This window comes from Trachemys scripta, chromosome 4 (genome assembly GCF_013100865.1).
Source record: "Trachemys scripta elegans isolate TJP31775 chromosome 4, CAS_Tse_1.0, whole genome shotgun sequence".
NCBI lineage: Eukaryota > Metazoa > Chordata > Testudines > Emydidae > Trachemys > Trachemys scripta.
The window spans coordinates 25,406,250-25,422,961 of NC_048301.1; the positions used below are offsets into that span (position 1 = coordinate 25,406,250).

At 40.3% G+C, this 16,712-nt stretch overlaps 1 long non-coding RNA gene across 1 annotated transcript in view; it reads left to right on the forward strand.

The window, feature by feature from the left end:
• The window catches only part of LOC117876120, an 80,507-nt gene extending 64,908 nt beyond the window's left edge, over window positions 1-15,599 (forward strand). The window contains exon 3 of the long non-coding RNA XR_004645426.1: window positions 15,413-15,599. This is a non-coding gene — a long non-coding RNA (uncharacterized LOC117876120). The remainder of the gene's footprint in view (window positions 1-15,412) is intronic.
• The last annotated feature ends 1,113 nt before the right edge of the window (window positions 15,600-16,712 follow it).

A 16,712-nucleotide genomic window follows, 5' to 3' on the forward strand; every position in this document is an offset into this window, starting at 1 on the left:
TTTGCAGCCCTTAAAGCCATCTAAAGGACACAAACAGAGCCTACCCTAGTTGTACGTGTATTCCTAATAAGTAACTATTGCTGGTGTTGAGGTGCAGCAATGTCTACTCTTTTGTTTTGAAAGTCTATTTTATCTGCATACACACATTCTTTGACAACAGTCAGTGTGGAGCTGCACACCCCTAGTCTGTTCAATCATCTGAGGTGCTGAGCTCTCTCAATTTCCTGTCCCTATTGGGAGAGAAGAGGACTTGGTATTTCTCAGGAGGTGCTCATAGCCCTGCAGGATTAGGTCTTGAGGATCTGCAGTATTTTCCCTTAGATTAAGGGAAATTTTAGGAAAAAATGGGGGCTTGACCCTGCAAACCCTTACTTTCTTATTCAGGTGAAACAGGGTTTGCAAAACTGAACCTTAAATGCTGTACGTCAGATACTATAGTGTGGTAAATTGTTGTTAAATATTATCTTTTTAATGGTGACCACTAAGATAGACTGTGATATTATTTAAACATGAGCTAGATTAATAATGATTGATGGAGCTATTTATTACAATTGCAAAAGACAAACAAGGACCGAATCACGGGAGCTATTTGTGAGTGCTTGGCCCAAGAGCATTCTCTATTGTTGTGTGTGTGGTGGGGGAAGGGGAAATGAAAACGAAAACAAAAATCCATGTATTCATTATCAGATTGGTTAATCCAGTCCATAAAGTAGCTTTTTAGGAACTGAGACTATTCAGTGGAAGAACAGGGTTGTCTTAAAGTATCGTCTGTAAAGTCCATAATTTCTTTTCCTTGCATGTAGAAATTTTTCATAACACAAAACTAGTAAAGTTTAAAAACACTTCACTAAATGGATTTTGAAATAAAAAAGACCTGTACCTTCTTCTTTATTTCTTATTTTAAAATAGAGCTTCAGTACTACACATAAATGTGGAAAATCCCATCCTGCAATGAATTCAAATCTGTACGTTTCATAAAGGCTACTTAGGGACAAGATAGTTTTAGAGCTGAGAAACATGTAAAAAATGACTCATTGTTAATAGGGTGAGCTCTTTGCATTTGGATTAGGGTTAAATGACAGTATCCAGTCACGTTTTATTCTCACAGATTCCACTGGAGGAATTCTTTGTGCTGGCCTAAAAAAGATAGAATTAGGTGTTCCATTTATACTATTGATCTTAATAACCTCATCTCATAAATACTTTCTTTATGACATCAATAAAAAGAGAATAGTGGCAACTCCTAACAATAGAAATTGTTACTTTGTAATTGAAGTATTTCATTGAGCATCTCAAAGAGACTCCATAGGATACAGTAGTGATATTTCATTAGCAGTTTTTAAATATGTTCACAGACTGTTTTTTCTTTTTTTTTTCACAACTGAAGACTCTGATTAATTGAACACACTACAACTTCTAGATCCCCACAGTTATCCTATTTTTTCATCCCTCCTCCCCCACACATACATCCTTTTTCTCTCATTAAGATAGGTGTAAGAATAATTTTAGGCTAGACTGAATTGTAAAAACTAAAACAGAAGTAATTTTGAACACAATCTCTCCCTTCCTCCCCACCCCCGCAGTTATCTTGTATTATGATACCTCAAATTACTGTTATCTGCTGCTAGGGAGGAAGTATGACCCAAGGACCCCTTGATGCCAACTGGCAGAGTCACAGGGCTGTATAAGGGCTACAGGGATCCCATGGGTCTGGTATTTACATTCTAGTTCACCAAAAAGTATCATTTGAGGTTTCTTCTGCAAGCCTGTGTCAAACTGATCATCATAATCTTTGCAAAATGTATGTGTGTTTAATATGTAAATAGATACGTATGTATACTGGAAATTATGTTCATAAGACCTTGTAATTAAATGCAGAACACCCAGAGGTAGCATTACCTTAACCTTAAGACTGGTTCCACCAGACAGGAGATGGGAGACACTTATCTCCCTAGCAGATCATTGTGTACTGTGTGTCCTACAATGGAAATCAGTTTACAAACTAAGACAAATCCTAATGAAGAGATTGTGGGGGCTTCAGGGGAAGAAACTAATAGGAAGAGATGAACATCAGGGAAGGGAACCCTGTTTACAGGTAAAGAACAAAGGACTGGTCTAATATATCTAGGGGTGCAGAAAGACACACTGACATCTTTCATCTGGGGGAGACAAACTGGCAGTGGTCTTGGTCTCATGAAAGGAGGACCTCAGCCCTCCTGGTTGAAAAATGCTATGAGATGGACTTTGGGTAAGCAGTATCAGAGGGGTAGCCATGTTAGTCTAGATCTGTAAAAAGCAACAGAGAGTCCTGTGGCACCTTTAAGACTAACAGATGTATTGGAGCATAAGCTTTTGTGGGTGAATGTCCACTTCGTCGGATGCATGCATGCATTCACCCACGAAAGCTTATGCTCCAATACATCTGTTAGTCTTAAAGGTGCCACAGGACTCTCTGTTGCTTTTTTGGGTAAGCAGTACATAATTAGACAAGGAAGTATCTTGTTAGTTACATTTTAAGCTCTAGAATGTGTGTTAAGATTTTATTTTATGGAAATCCTTGGTTTCCATTATTCCTACTTGCTATTATTTGAATCTCTGTTCTTTGTTAAATAAACTTATTCTTGTTCTCACTAAAAACATATCTAAGTGCTTTAGTTAAGCAGAGCTGGGATCTAAGGTGTAATCAGTAAGTTGTGGTGTATTCCTTGGTTCCTTTGAGAAGAGCAGGTCTGGTAATTCTGTGAATGTCCAGTGGATAAGGGGCTGGACATTGCAGGGGGATGCTTGGAGGACTCATGGATGGACTGTATCTATCACTAACCTACATGAGGGCTAGCAGAGTCGGTGCAGGCTGAGAGAGGAGTACTTGTGCTGCCTTTGGCTGAGGTTATCATTGAGCTGATCCCTGGCAGGCATAGACAAGACTCTCTCTCACTAAGGGCAGGTAGTAGTGAGGTGCCTCTCAACCCTGGGTATCCCCAGGGAGCACCACAGAGGCTCAGTGGATATTTCTGATACAGCTTCTTTCAGACCCTTCCCCAGCCCCTGTCAGAAAGGCTAGGATTGCTTCTGTATTTCTCATCCATTGAGCAACCACCAACAATAGGAAGATGATATGGCATTGTAAATCTCCACTAAAATCTCTCTGAAGTGCCCAACTCCTTTCAGCTTCAACCCAAAGGCAAAGAGGAAAATAAATTAATAAAATTAAAGGCATAAGAACCTTCCCTGCAATGAGGGTTTGAAATAAAAGATTATGGCTCATTATTGCAGTTAGTCTCCAAATCATTATGGCACAAATTATTCAGAACTTCTGGATAGAATAGACATCTCAGATCATGAACAGATGGTTCATAGATGGCAGAACAGGCAGGACACAAGCACCTGAGAAGTAAATTTGAAAGACTTTCCACAAGTAGCTGTCCTTTTTAAGGCCTCTAACCTATATTATGCACTCGTTCTACTATTATTTTATTCATGACCTTCTTCCTTTAGCCAGAATCTTTCTCTTAAATTAGTACTGCACCATCAGAGGTGCTGTTTCTTCACATCCTGGTAGATGGTCTTCTCTTAATCTTCTTCCTGGACTGGACTCGAACCAGTGAAGTGCCAAGAGCCTCTTATGAGATTTTGATCACCCCGAACACGCACTGATTTCCATTTGAGTTGAGGTTGCTCAGCACCTTGAAGGACCAAGCCTTCTATTGGTGAAGAAAAAAAAAGAGGAAAAAAATATGACCCAGTTCAGGGTTCCTTTGTTGTTTGTTAGCTCCTCTGAGGAAAGAAGCTCTAACTTTTTATACCCATAATCCAATAAAATCTCCAGGCTTTATTGTTCAAAGGACCTCCTCAAACAGCTCAGCATCTCCTTCGGCAGTATATGCAGCTGAACAAGAAAGCCCATTTGTGAGGATGATACACGTTACCTTGATCAAGTGTTGTTGACCCAGAAACTGAAAGCTGGAGCCATCTAACCGTCAGACTGTGGATTTCTAATGTTTCTTTCCAATTAAAAATACTCGGGGGTTGGAGAGAGTAGACCTGAAGTCTGGCCAATCATTGACTGCTTGTGCCAAACTGTCTTCAATCCCTGCTCCAAATAGCTTTCTTGGATTGGAAAACTGAGGGGAAACTGGATAGTTTTGATACATTGTATCTATCCAAGAACTGATCATCTGTATCTTCTCAGTGTATGCCATTAAGACTGTACTAGAATGGCTGGCTGGTTTCTCTCCGTTCCTCTCCCAGAAGGCATTTCAAATTTACTAAATCAACCTGGAAGTTAATATCCTTGAGTAAAATGGCAACTTTGGATATCTTTGATACTGCCCAGATTTTCCAGGGACTTATGCAATGACATATGGTGTGTAAAGCAGTGTCCAAATCATACGTGGAGAGTTGGCTTTGCCTCTAAATGGAGAAACATTTCCTTCGCCACCCATATATTTGCAAATACGATAGCTTTAAAATTTGTTAACCTGATCACAGCTACCAATACATGGACAAAAAGTCATCTGTATAGTGCACATCACAATCCCTAGTAAAAATACGAACTCAATTTTACAAAGTAATGCTAAACATTTTTATACATATATATGAACCTCTCATTTTCACAACAAGATTGGGAGTACAGAGCAAAGGAAGGTTCTAAAGTGAGATTAAGAGGGAAAGTGATTCAGTAACTCAGAGGAAGAGGGAATTTCCAGCATATGGTAGTGCAAGTGAAATACCATGCCCCAATTGTGTCCCATTACAGCCAGGGGCCAGAGGGGAGTCCAACAATGGAGGAATTCAGTGAGTGATTGAACTCATAGGTATGGAAACAGAGACAGGATAGAGCAAATTCATCCAGAGATATGAATGGCTGGGGGACAGTTTTAAGTTAAATTTGGAGATGGATAAGAAGCCTGTGAAGGTGATGAAGAAAGTGGAAAGGAGGTGGTGTCATCAAATGTTCTGAATGAGGGCAGACTAAGTCTCTGAAGTATGAAAAGTATGGGTTTCAGAACACCATAAATAGAGAATAGCATTAGCGAGAGATAACAGGGCTCCATTGCACTAGGCACTACATATACACATAGTTAAGGACAGTCCCTGTCCCAGAGAGCTTACATGCTAAATAGATAAGGCAGGCAAAAGGTGGGAGGGGAAAGAGAAGCACAGAGAGATGAAGTAATTTGCCCAACATCTCACAGCGAGTTAGTCAGTAGCTAAGACTGGATAGAGCCCAGGTCTTCTGACTCCCAGTCCTGTAACCTATCTAGACCACATTGCTTCCCAAATCTGTTTCTCCAATCAAAGATTATTATTTATTATAGTTTTTTCTTCTGCGTAATTGGAAATGTGGAGCCAGGAATTTTTGGTCCCTATTTCTGTGTTCAATCCACTAGACCGTATCTCTTTCTTGGATTATTTTATATAGACAGATATCAAGTTTTTCTGATCATAGCTTTGTATTGAGGAAAACTGAAGGGAGAGTACACATATGTAGCACTTGTAAAATAATACACCTCTTTTGACTTAATTTTTCATTTTACAGAACAGTATAACAACACTCTGGTCTGCACAGGAAAACTAATGCTAATTGGTCAGTAATAAACTAGTTTATTCTGAGCAGGTGGTTGCTTCAAGACTCATATGCTTGCTGTTGTAACTGCCTTTATTTGAACTTACCAGCACAAAAAGGTTTTGTATTGGTAATTATAAAGTTTATATGCTACTAGAACTTTATCTTTCCCTCTGCAAAAATCTCCCACTTTACTTCATGTCAGCAGTTAATCCAACCACTTTAGTCAGTTGAAATGGCACTAAATTATCTTCCCTCTTTTTAGAGTACTGTAATTATTTCCAATTGGACTAAGAACACCCTGTTCTTCGAAACTCACCTACTAGATACTTGCTCTCATTTTCTTTCTTATGGCCTTGATAAGCAGGGGTGCGTGTTTGTGTGTGCACATTGCCATACAATCCAATAATCCTTTTTTTTTTTTTTGGTCACGTAAGAATTTATGTATATATTTAGTAGGTGGCCAGGTTTTATCCTTGAAGTTACCTGTGTAAGGACTGTAGTGTTTTGTCTTTTGTGTAAACAGTCAACCTTTTGCACTTTTAATTAAACAAAAATGCCTTTCCATGTGGGTAAGAATAAATGAAAGACCTCTCATATTTAGAAACACCCTAGGTTACTGGATTTCTTTCATTGTTCATATTATTGCTAACAAAAAGAAAACCGAGATTGGTAGTTCTGTGTCTTAGCTCCAATTTCTCACACACTATTTTTTTTCTTTATTAAATGGGCAGAACTGAATGAGTAGAACCAACACAAATGTTGGGAACTCAGTTGACGCATTTTTAGCCACCCAGTCAATACACTTAAAAAGAGGGACATTTGTTCATGGTTTTATTCCCCCCCCCCCCTTTTTTTTTTTTTCTGTTAATGTGTTTGGCTTGAATCTGTGAGTTTCACTTTAAATCATAAATTCATTCCAGGAAATCTGAGTGAAATCATAAAAGATTTCTAACTGTTTACACAGAAACAACTGAATACATAAATCAATTGGTATGGAAGATAGAATAATAATGATACTGAGATCTAAGACTCTGGTCCAATGAAGCACTTCTGCACATGCTTAAAGTTAAGCATGTGGTGAAGTTCTTTTCTGGATTGGGCCCACAGATTTTTATTTGAGTGTCTCAAACCATATTCACAGCTGGTTAATTATTATACTGTATACCTGTAAGTACAGTATGGATTCTTACATAAGTTTTGCAGATTACTGAACCAAGACATACAGGGACAAGGCAGAAGGAAGTGTAAAGATGTAGAAGTTAGGAAATAGACATAAGGGGAAGACTTCTGCTCTCAGTTTCACTAATTTAAATATGAAACTAGTAGATTTACCTCATATTTACCTGGGAGTATTGATATTAGAATCTAGGTGGGCTGTCAAGTGATTAAAAAAATTAATCATGATTAATTGTGTGATTAATTGGGCTGATAATAGAATACCATTTATTTAAATATTTTTGGATGTTTTCTACATTTTCAAATATACTGATTTCAATTACAACACACAATACAAAGTGTAGAGTGCTCACTTTACATTTATTTTTGATTACAAATATTTACACTGTAAAAAACAAAATAAATAGTATTTTTCAATTCACCGAATACAAGTACTGTAGTGCTTTTTTAAATGAACATCATCAGCATGGAATCATGCCCTCTGGAATGGTGGCCAAAGCATGAAAGGGGCATATGAATGTTTAGCATATGTGGCATGTAAATACCTTGTAATGCCGGCTACAAAAAAGCCATGCGAACGCCTGTTCTCACTTTCAGGTGACATTGTAAATAAGAAGAGGGCAGCATTATCTCCTGCAAATGTAAACAAATTTGTTTGTCTGAGTGATTGGCTGAACAAGAAGTAGGACTGAGTGGACTTGTAGGCTCTAAAGTTGTACATTGTTTTGTTTTTGAGTGCAGTTATGTAACCAAAAAAAGTCCACATTTGTAAGTTGCACTTTCACGATAAAGAGATTGCACTACAGTACTTATATGAGGTGAATTGAAAAATACCATTTCTTTTGTTTATCATTTTTACAGTGCAAATATTTGTAATAAAAATAATATAAAGTGAGCACTGTACACTTTGTATTCTGTGTTGTAATTGAAATCAATATATTTGAAAATATAGAAAAACATCCACAAATTTGTAACACATTTCAGTTGGTATTCTATTGTTTTTAACAGTGTGATTAAAACTGCAATTAATCTTGATTAATTTTTTTGAGTTAATCGTATGAGTTAACTGCGATTAATCGGCAGCCCTAAAATCTAGTCCTAAGAGAGTCTAAGCTAGTGTGACTTACATGATGAACAGCCTGGAAAAATATGTATATTTATACCAATTTGCACAAAAATCACCTGCAAATTTGTCCCACGGACATTTAGGGCCAGAGTGTAATTCTCTTAACTCAAAATGAATAGCATCTTACTCTGCAAGCAGTCCCATTAGTATGAGTGGTACTATTTGTGGAGTAGGGTCATTGTAATAGTATCAGAAACTGTCCTTATGTGATTTGACCAATATCACATAATGAATTAGTGGAAAAACTGGAAACAGGATACAGGAATCCTAACTCTCAGTCTCATTTGCCCAACATCAGGCAACACTCACTGCCTTAAAGTTTATCTGTATTAGGAAACACCAAGATCTAGGCATTTTAGAATGTATCATAGACTCCTATATCGAGTTAATTGAAATATATGGATTTACTATGAATTTGTTTAATTTATACTGAAAAAAGGAAATTAGCATCTAAATAGGCATATATTTTTGTTGCTGAATGCAGGTAAATATCTGCACTTCTCTCATGAACACTCATAAGAGCTGGGTGTTTAAACTCCCAACTCTGATCTGCTATCTGTTTTAGCAGCCATCTATTTCTTAATAATTCTCCAGTTTAGACTTCAGTGAATCGTTGACCTTGGAGCAATCTGTAATCCAGGGGTCCAGGTAAAGGTATGAAATTAATAAAACTTGTGTAGTGCAATCGGGGGGGGGGGGGGGGCATGGTGAGTCTCTTTAACTTGTTTTAAACTTGTCTCTTTGGGTTACTTAAAATGTGATGAAACCTGTCTAAAGTGACCACATAAGAGACTGATAAAAGCTAATGACTAAATAAAGGTGGTTTATTAAAAAATATAAAATAGTATTATTGTTGATATGTCTGGAGGTTCCTTGGGGTGATGTCTTAGAACCAGAGGTTGTCCAATAAGGATATAGTCTTATTACAGAGAAACTGGAACAACTAACTTGCTTGTTGATGTAATAATATCATCAACAGTGAGGGGAAAAGTCATGTAGCAGCATCCCACAGGATAGCTGTAATTTTCTTGGAGAGGGGAAGGTCCTTGTTCTGAGATATGAAGCTCTCTGAGTTTTAGTGTTAGACAGGACACCTCTCTCTCTCTCTCTCTCTCACTGGGTTTATTCTGTTGCCTGTCACCATAATATCTGAGTGCACGCATTCCACATAAAATCAACAGCTATAATAAAGTCCCTAGTGGACTTCCTAGAGTCTCTGCTCGTCTCTCTTTTTGGGGTAAAAATGCTTCTTGGGGAAGGGCATTAATTTTTATTTCTTTAGATTTTATTATTATTATATTATCTCAGTATCATGGCTCCCTTAGCATGTTTTACTTCATAACAAGCTTGGCTGGCATTTTTAAGGTACCTAGGGTGAAATCCTTACCCTATTGAAGTCCATGGGAGTTTTGCCATTAACATCAATGGGGCCAGGATTTTGTTCCTTGGCAGCTGGCAATAGCAATAGGCTCTTCAGAGCATGGCATACCAATGGTTCTACCAATAAAAACAGCTGGAGAACCAATGACAGCATTTCTGTTTACACTTTTGCACTTGCTCCTGTAATAAATGAACAAGGCAGCCATGAAGGGGAATAAAACCTGATACCTGTGTGTCTCCCATGTTAGAAGGGACCTCAGGAGATCATCTAGCCCCTGCCTTCCTGAATACATCTTGAATATTGTGTGCAGATGTGGTCGCCCCATCTCAAAAAAAGATATATTGGAATTGGAAAAGTTTCAGAAAAGGGCAACAGAAATGATTAGGGGTATGGAACGGCTTCCGTATGAGGAGAGATTAATAAGACTGGGACTTTTCAGCTGGGAAAAGAGACAACTAAGAGGAGATATGATAGAGGTCTATAAAATCATGACTGGTGTGACAATGCACAGTCAACCCGTGTAACTCCTTGCCAGAGGATGTTGTGAAGGCCAAGACTATAACCAAGTTAAAAAAAGAGCTAGATAAATTTATGGAGGATAGGTCCATCAATTGCTATTAGCCAGGTTGGGCAGGGATGGTGTCCCTAGCCTCTGTTTGCCAGAAGCTGGGAATGAGCGACCGGAAATGGATCACTTGATGATTACCTGTTCAGGTCATTCCCTCGGGGGCACCTGGCATTGGCCACTGTCTGAAGACAGGATACTGGGATAGATGGACCTTTGGTCTGACCCAATATGGCCGTTCTTATGTTCTCATGTTACTCCCACTGCAGGAGAGTGATAGCCCAGCCAGCTAAATTGGCAGTGCTGGAGAGAGTGAGAGGCAGGGGGTTGGTGGTGATTTGGACAATACAGGGGGCTTATGGGTAGTGGGCTCCTGCAGGAAGCAGGGTGGTTGTGTGGGAAGCAGGGGCTGGGTGCCTGTGGGAGGCAGTGAGGATTGTGTGGGAGGCAGGGGTGTATTTGGCATCTCTTGGTGAGCTGGGGTAGCCTGGGTACCTGTGGAGGCAGGGTGATTGTGTGGGAGGCAGTGGGGAGGGAGTTGGTTGCCTATGGGAGATGGGGAGGCAGGGATGCTCTTGGTTCACCCTCACCTCCTCCCCCAGGCAAACCCCTGTTGGGAGTAGGTAGTACCAAGTGCCCAGCCCCCCCACCACTTCTTACCTGCCAAGCCCAGCAAGATGGGAGGCTCCTCTCCACTGCTGCTTCCTGCCATCAAAGCAGGCACCCCTGCAGTGCATGTGCACAGGGGTGTCTCTGAACGAGGCTGCCCTGCGGCCTGCCTGACCTGAGCAGATTACATCAATGTCATTTGTGCCAGCAGGATCTCCACAGGGCAGTTGGAGAACTACACATTCAAGGGCTCTGCAGTTCACACCCCCATAGACTGGCCTGTGGTACCATGTAAAATCAATTCTTCCAGAAATCTGCATCCTAGGCAGTTGCCTTGGACTATGTCTACGCTACAGTTTATGTTGGGATGACTTATGTAGCTCATATGTGTGAATGAACCACCTCTCCTGAGCGACATAAATTACACCGACATAAGCACTGGTGTGGACAGTGCTATACTGACAGGAGATCCCTCTGTGGTCGGTGTAGAGCTTCTTCACCAGACACGCTGCAGCGGCTCAGCTATATCGATGCGCCACTGCAGCGCTGTACGTGTAGACATGCCTTTGTTTGCCTATAGCTAGAGCGGCCTTTGGGCATGAGTGAAGGAAGTAACCTGCACCCTATACAAAGGTTGGAATGAATTATTTCCCCTCCCAAGAACTAGGAAGAAGCAGGGAAGAAATTGTGATTCCTATGAGTAATAATGAATTGGGCTTCTCTACCTCCTGTGAAGAAGGCAAGCATTATGTTAATGGATAAAGCTGGTGTGGCGTGGGCTGTACCTACAGTCACTATAGGAAGGAGAATGCCTTCTTAAACTATCTGTTCTTGTGAGGTGCTGATACCTCCTGCAGGCTGCTCAGTGCCTTCAACTTCCACAAGGGCATAGTCAATACCTCACAGGAAGAGCTCTACACCTCACAGGATTGGACCCTTGGCCAAGTAGAAGGTCTGTTCAGTACAATGTTGTCTAAACATCGCCCTTTCAGGCCATCCTCTATCCAAACATTGTGACACTCCCCAGGGGTACCCAGAGTTGTGCAGCAGCTCACCTGCCCTTAGCGTGAAGCAGAGCTTGTCTCTGCCTGCTGTGGATCAACACCCTGAAACCACCAGACTCTGGCAGCACAAGCACCGTCTTCTAGACTTCTGTAGGCCTTGCTTTCTTGCCGTATCGGTAGCAATAGGCACACACCAACCCCAAGTCCTCAGAGCTTTTCCTGAAGTGTCCAGCCCCTAGTCCACTAAACACTCACAGATTTACCAGGTCTGCTGTTCCCAAAGGAACAGGACACACCAGCTTGTAACATACAACTCAGGATTGCCACTTTGTGTACTGAAAACAAGAACAAGTTTATTATCGAAGAACACTCTTCCCCTCTTACAGTGATGCTGTAGGGTCAGCCACTATTCTAACCTGTAGGCTTAGAGTTGGTTCAGAACTGTTACCTGGACAATGCATCTGCCACTACATTTTCTCTACCATTAACAAGTAACATTTCTATGTCATATTCTTGGAGAATGATGTTCCAGCATAGCAGTTTGAAGTTGTTACCTTTTGTCCTGTGCAGCCATACCCATGCCAAGTGGTCTGTCAGGATCCTACATTTTCTGTTTAATAGATAAGGTAACAGCTTGATTGCCCACACAATTGTGTAACATTCTTTTTCTATGACAGAAGAGTTCTGTTCAGTGGGTGTCAGTGTTTTGCTTAAGAAGGCAACGGGATGTTTCTTGTTACTTTCCCCTGTTTGAATCAGTATTGCTTCTAGACCCTGTGTCCAATGCATCAGTACACAGTTCAAACATTTTGTCAAAATCTGAACTGGCCAAAACAGGCTTCCCTGCCAGAATTTTCTTTAGCTCATCAAAACCTTTCTGACAGGCTTCTGTCCACACTATTTTTTTTTGTAAGTCTGTGATAACAGATACAATGTCAGTGAAACTATTTACAAAATGACAGTAATATTTAGCCACGCCTATTGAAGACTGGACTTGCTTTTTAGTCTGGAGCAGCTCTGCAAGCTGCTGTGCCTTCAACTTCCTAGAAGGCACCAGTCAGTACCTCATAAGAAATGCTCAGCACCTCACAGGATTGGACCCTTGGTCAGGCTAGGAGGTCTGTTCAGTATAATGTTATCTAAACCAGTGGTTCTCAAACTAGGGCCACTGCTTGTTCAGGGAAAGCCCCTGGCAGGCCGGGCTGGTTTGTTTACCTGCTGTGTCCTCAGGTTCGGCCGATCATGGCTCCCACTGACCTCTAGGCCAATGGGGGCTGCAGGAAGGGTGGCCAGCATGTCCCTCGGCCCACGCCGCTTCCTGCAGCCCCCATTGGCCTGGAGCGGCGAACTGCAGCCAGTGGGAGCCACAATAGGCCGAACTTGCAGATGTGGCTGGTAAACAAACCGGCCCGGCCTGCCAGTGGCTTTCCCTGAACAAGTGGCGGCCCTAGTTTGAGAACGACTGATCTAAACATCGACCTTTCAGACTGACCTATTCAGTTACCAAACAAACATTAGGGTGAGAGTTTCAAAAGCCCCTAGCATTGGCTTCTCTCTGCTCCCAATGAAGTCAAGGTTAAAACTCCCAGTGACTGCAGTTAGTTCCACATTTGAAAATTCCACCCTAGAATTTATCTCACAGGACATTTGAAATTTGTCATGTTGTGTGGGATTTTAAAGGTGCCTAAGGGAGCTGTGTACCTAACTTACATTCACATTCGGTGGGAATTGGGAACCTAATCTCAGGCATTTTTGAATTTTTCTCTTTTAGGAATGATCTGAATCCCCTGGAAGTCAATGGAAAGACCCTCATTAATCTCCATGGGCTTTGAATCAGGGCCTTTTCCCATAGCGGAGCACTAGTTCTTGAGGTTTAAACTACATCATTAGCAGACTGGAATTCCTGCTGGGAACAGGTATCACTAAAATGTTGGCCCTTTCTGAGAGACACCAGAAATAATCATGGGGATTGGGAGAGCAAAAGAGTTCCTGATATTTAACAACAAATGGCATTACCATTTACATTAATGATAAAGGGCCAGATAACTGGTGTAAATCAAACATAGCTCCATTTAAGGCTGCACAACTAGAGGAGTATCTGACACTCAGAATTTTTTCTTATCTAGTACACATTTGTTTACTTAACTATATTGCAATACTCAGTGCTATTTTCCTTTAAATAGCATCCTGACAGATTTGATTCATACATACCCAGGGAGGGAAATCTGAGGTTGTTTTTAAATATTATTTTTTGGGGAGTGCCCTACTGATGGCTGCTCAGAGTTGGCAAATGTATATAGCTGGGGAACCGAGGGAAAACAAAACCAAAAGCCCTCTCCACTATCACTTGATGCCTGAAGTGATGGCGGGAAATATCTTGGAGAAGGCAAAAACATTCTTCAGTTCACACAAGGTAGGTTTGTTTCCTAGTTGGCTGCATTTCTGTGGCAATTAAAATTGTGCCCCTTTCTTGTGCAAACTGAAAAAAAAAGAGGCTCTTTTTGATGTGCAATGGGATCCGATTCTGTCAGAGATGCTGACACTCTTGTTGAAAGAGGATAAAACCTCTGGGGAGTATGACAGAAGAAGTGGTCCAGAAGCTGAGTCAACACGTCTGTTCTCCCTTGCTGCTGCTTTCCCTAGCAAAAGCAGGTTTGTTCACTATCAAATGCCTGATTACTCTGAATATAACAAAAGGCTTAGTTTCCTTGGGAGTCCAAATAGCCAAATATGTGGCTGCATGTGCTGTTCTTACTCATCAATGCAAATGCTAACCTATAAATCTTTCTTTTTACAGTACTGTAATAACATTCTATCTATTTAGCCTAGTACAATACCATCACAATAGCTTTTTCATTGTATTGCATTCCTATTAGACTAATATAATGAGATGCTACTACAATACCATGAAATAAAACGATGTTCTTGACGTATTTCCAAAACATTTGAACACTGTTTCCAAATCGACCTTGTGAATAAATTAAATAGCAGCTTGTAGGAAAAAAAGTCCTCTATCATTTTTAGAATGCATGCAAATGCAAAGCTCAGATGCTTACATGTTCCTTACAGAGTCTGGGATTGTAAAAAGTATTTGTGCACATGAGTGTTGTCTCTGGGTGTACTTGTCATTTGTGCTCAGTGGTTTGCATAGAATTGTAGCATGATTTGCCCTTCAGGATGTCCGATTCTTCCTCCTCTCCTTGTTGACCTGCATATTAAACTTCTCTGCTGTAAGAATCCAGATTTTGGTAGTCCCTTCCATTTTGTCATATACATTATCAACACTCAGCTGCTTTTCACTATCAGATGCTCACTGCATACCCTCACACAGTAACACCCTGAACAAACAGATCTTTTGAAGAGAGATTCTTAGAAGGCTTCTCCTTCACAGAATGCATTAAAATATTTTTGTGTGTTTCCGAAGTCAGAGAACCAGACAGATGTTCGATATAGAGCCGTGGGGGAAGATTACAAATTTGAATGAGGAATTTGTACCATGGAAGATATTTTGATTTTTTAATGTACTGCACTGATAAATGGATGAAAGAACAATGTTTTGTTCATTTTCAGGGGGTGTTCTTATTCATAGATTAATGGATTTTAAAGCCAAAAGGAATCATTATGATAATTTAATCCATCCTTTGCATAACTCAGGCCATAAAATCTAATCCAGTAATTTCTGCATCAAGCCTATAACTTCTGTTTGAACCATAGCATCTCTTTTAGACAAAATATCTATTGATTATAATAACTCTTGATTCCAGAAATAAGCTCCAAAAGTAAGAAGATCCTGTATCGTTTCAAAAGATTTCTCCTATCGGTTCACTCACGCGTATCTTTTCACTACTCTTCATTGAGGGGCCTAATCCAAAACCCATTGAAATAGAAAGCCATTATCTTTACTGACTTTGGGGGGCTCTTAGAGATCTAGTTTAAGGTAATGGATTGTGAATTTCAGTCAGTGTTTTCTTCTTTTATTCAGTCAAACTCCTCTGCAGACAGATGACCTGTTATCCTTCCCCAAGATACACCAGCATCATTTCCATGAGTTGATGGTGGCTGGCAAGAGCAGGTGGGTGGTTTCTAAATGCTCTTCTTGATAGATGTTATTCTACTTGACCCTTTTGAAGAGGAAATGGTGAAGAGGAAACACTCTGAAACCGTTTCATAGGGGAACGTTTATTGTTTTTGCAATGACAATGGTTGATTGTTCACTAAACTCTTTGCCAAAAAGTAACTTTGATGGTTGGCTATATGTCTTGTCTGTCTGTTTTTCCAACACCGTGGACACATTCATCCTCCTGGTGGTTTCATCTGTAGCAGAAATGGAAAAATCTGGTGTTCTTTTAGACAACCCCCTGCTGGAACCCTATAAAAGCACAGAAAGTTTTCACAGCATCTAGAGTTAGAGCTAGCTGTGAGAAACTGGCCATAAACATTAAAAAAAATGAAAACAAAAACGTTTGCTTTTGGCTGTAAATTCATATGAACACATTTTTATTTCAAATAAAAGCAGGTGTATATTATGTGTGATTTTATATATGTATAAATATGTATGGTGAGAGAGAGAATGCTGCATGGTTATGTGAGTGTGTCTGAGTTCAAATGGGTTCAGAAATGACTGTCTTGGCGGTGAATGCCTTTTTTCAAGCACAGTCATTGTGCTCACCTTTGAAAATTTGACCTTGAGCCTCCAAAATCCCCAGTGATCTCAAAGGCACACGCCCATTCACTATCTTGCTTAGAAGTTGAAGGCAGTTCTTAATTTGTAATGAAAGAGGTGCCAGGGCTCAAGCCATTATGTGCTGGGGCTTAAGCAATTTTTTTACAATCATAAGTGATGCAGCAAGCCCAGAGGTGCCAGGTATATGAACTGCCAAGCCTAGAGATGCCAGGGCTCAGCCCTGGCAAGTCCTAGCACAAATTAAGCACTAGTTGAAGGGTGAATTGAGAGATTTTGTAACTAAATGAGTAAACTTCTGAAATCTCAAATCTATAACAGAATGTATGTCGTGAAATCTGTCCTAGCTGACCACTCAAGAGACCAGCTGAAGTCAGATGCTTTAGCCAAAGCATATCTCTAATTAAATGTTGAATAAAATTGTCCTGGAATCCCTGGGGATATTTTACAGTTGGGAGAGGGACTGTCTATTGGAGGTGGCCCTAGGTGCAGGTTACATAGACTAAAACTACAGATGATTTTATATTTAAAACTAAATATCTGAAAATCAGTTCCCATACCCCGCTCTTTTTTTGTATGCCAAGACCTGAGTTCAAAGATC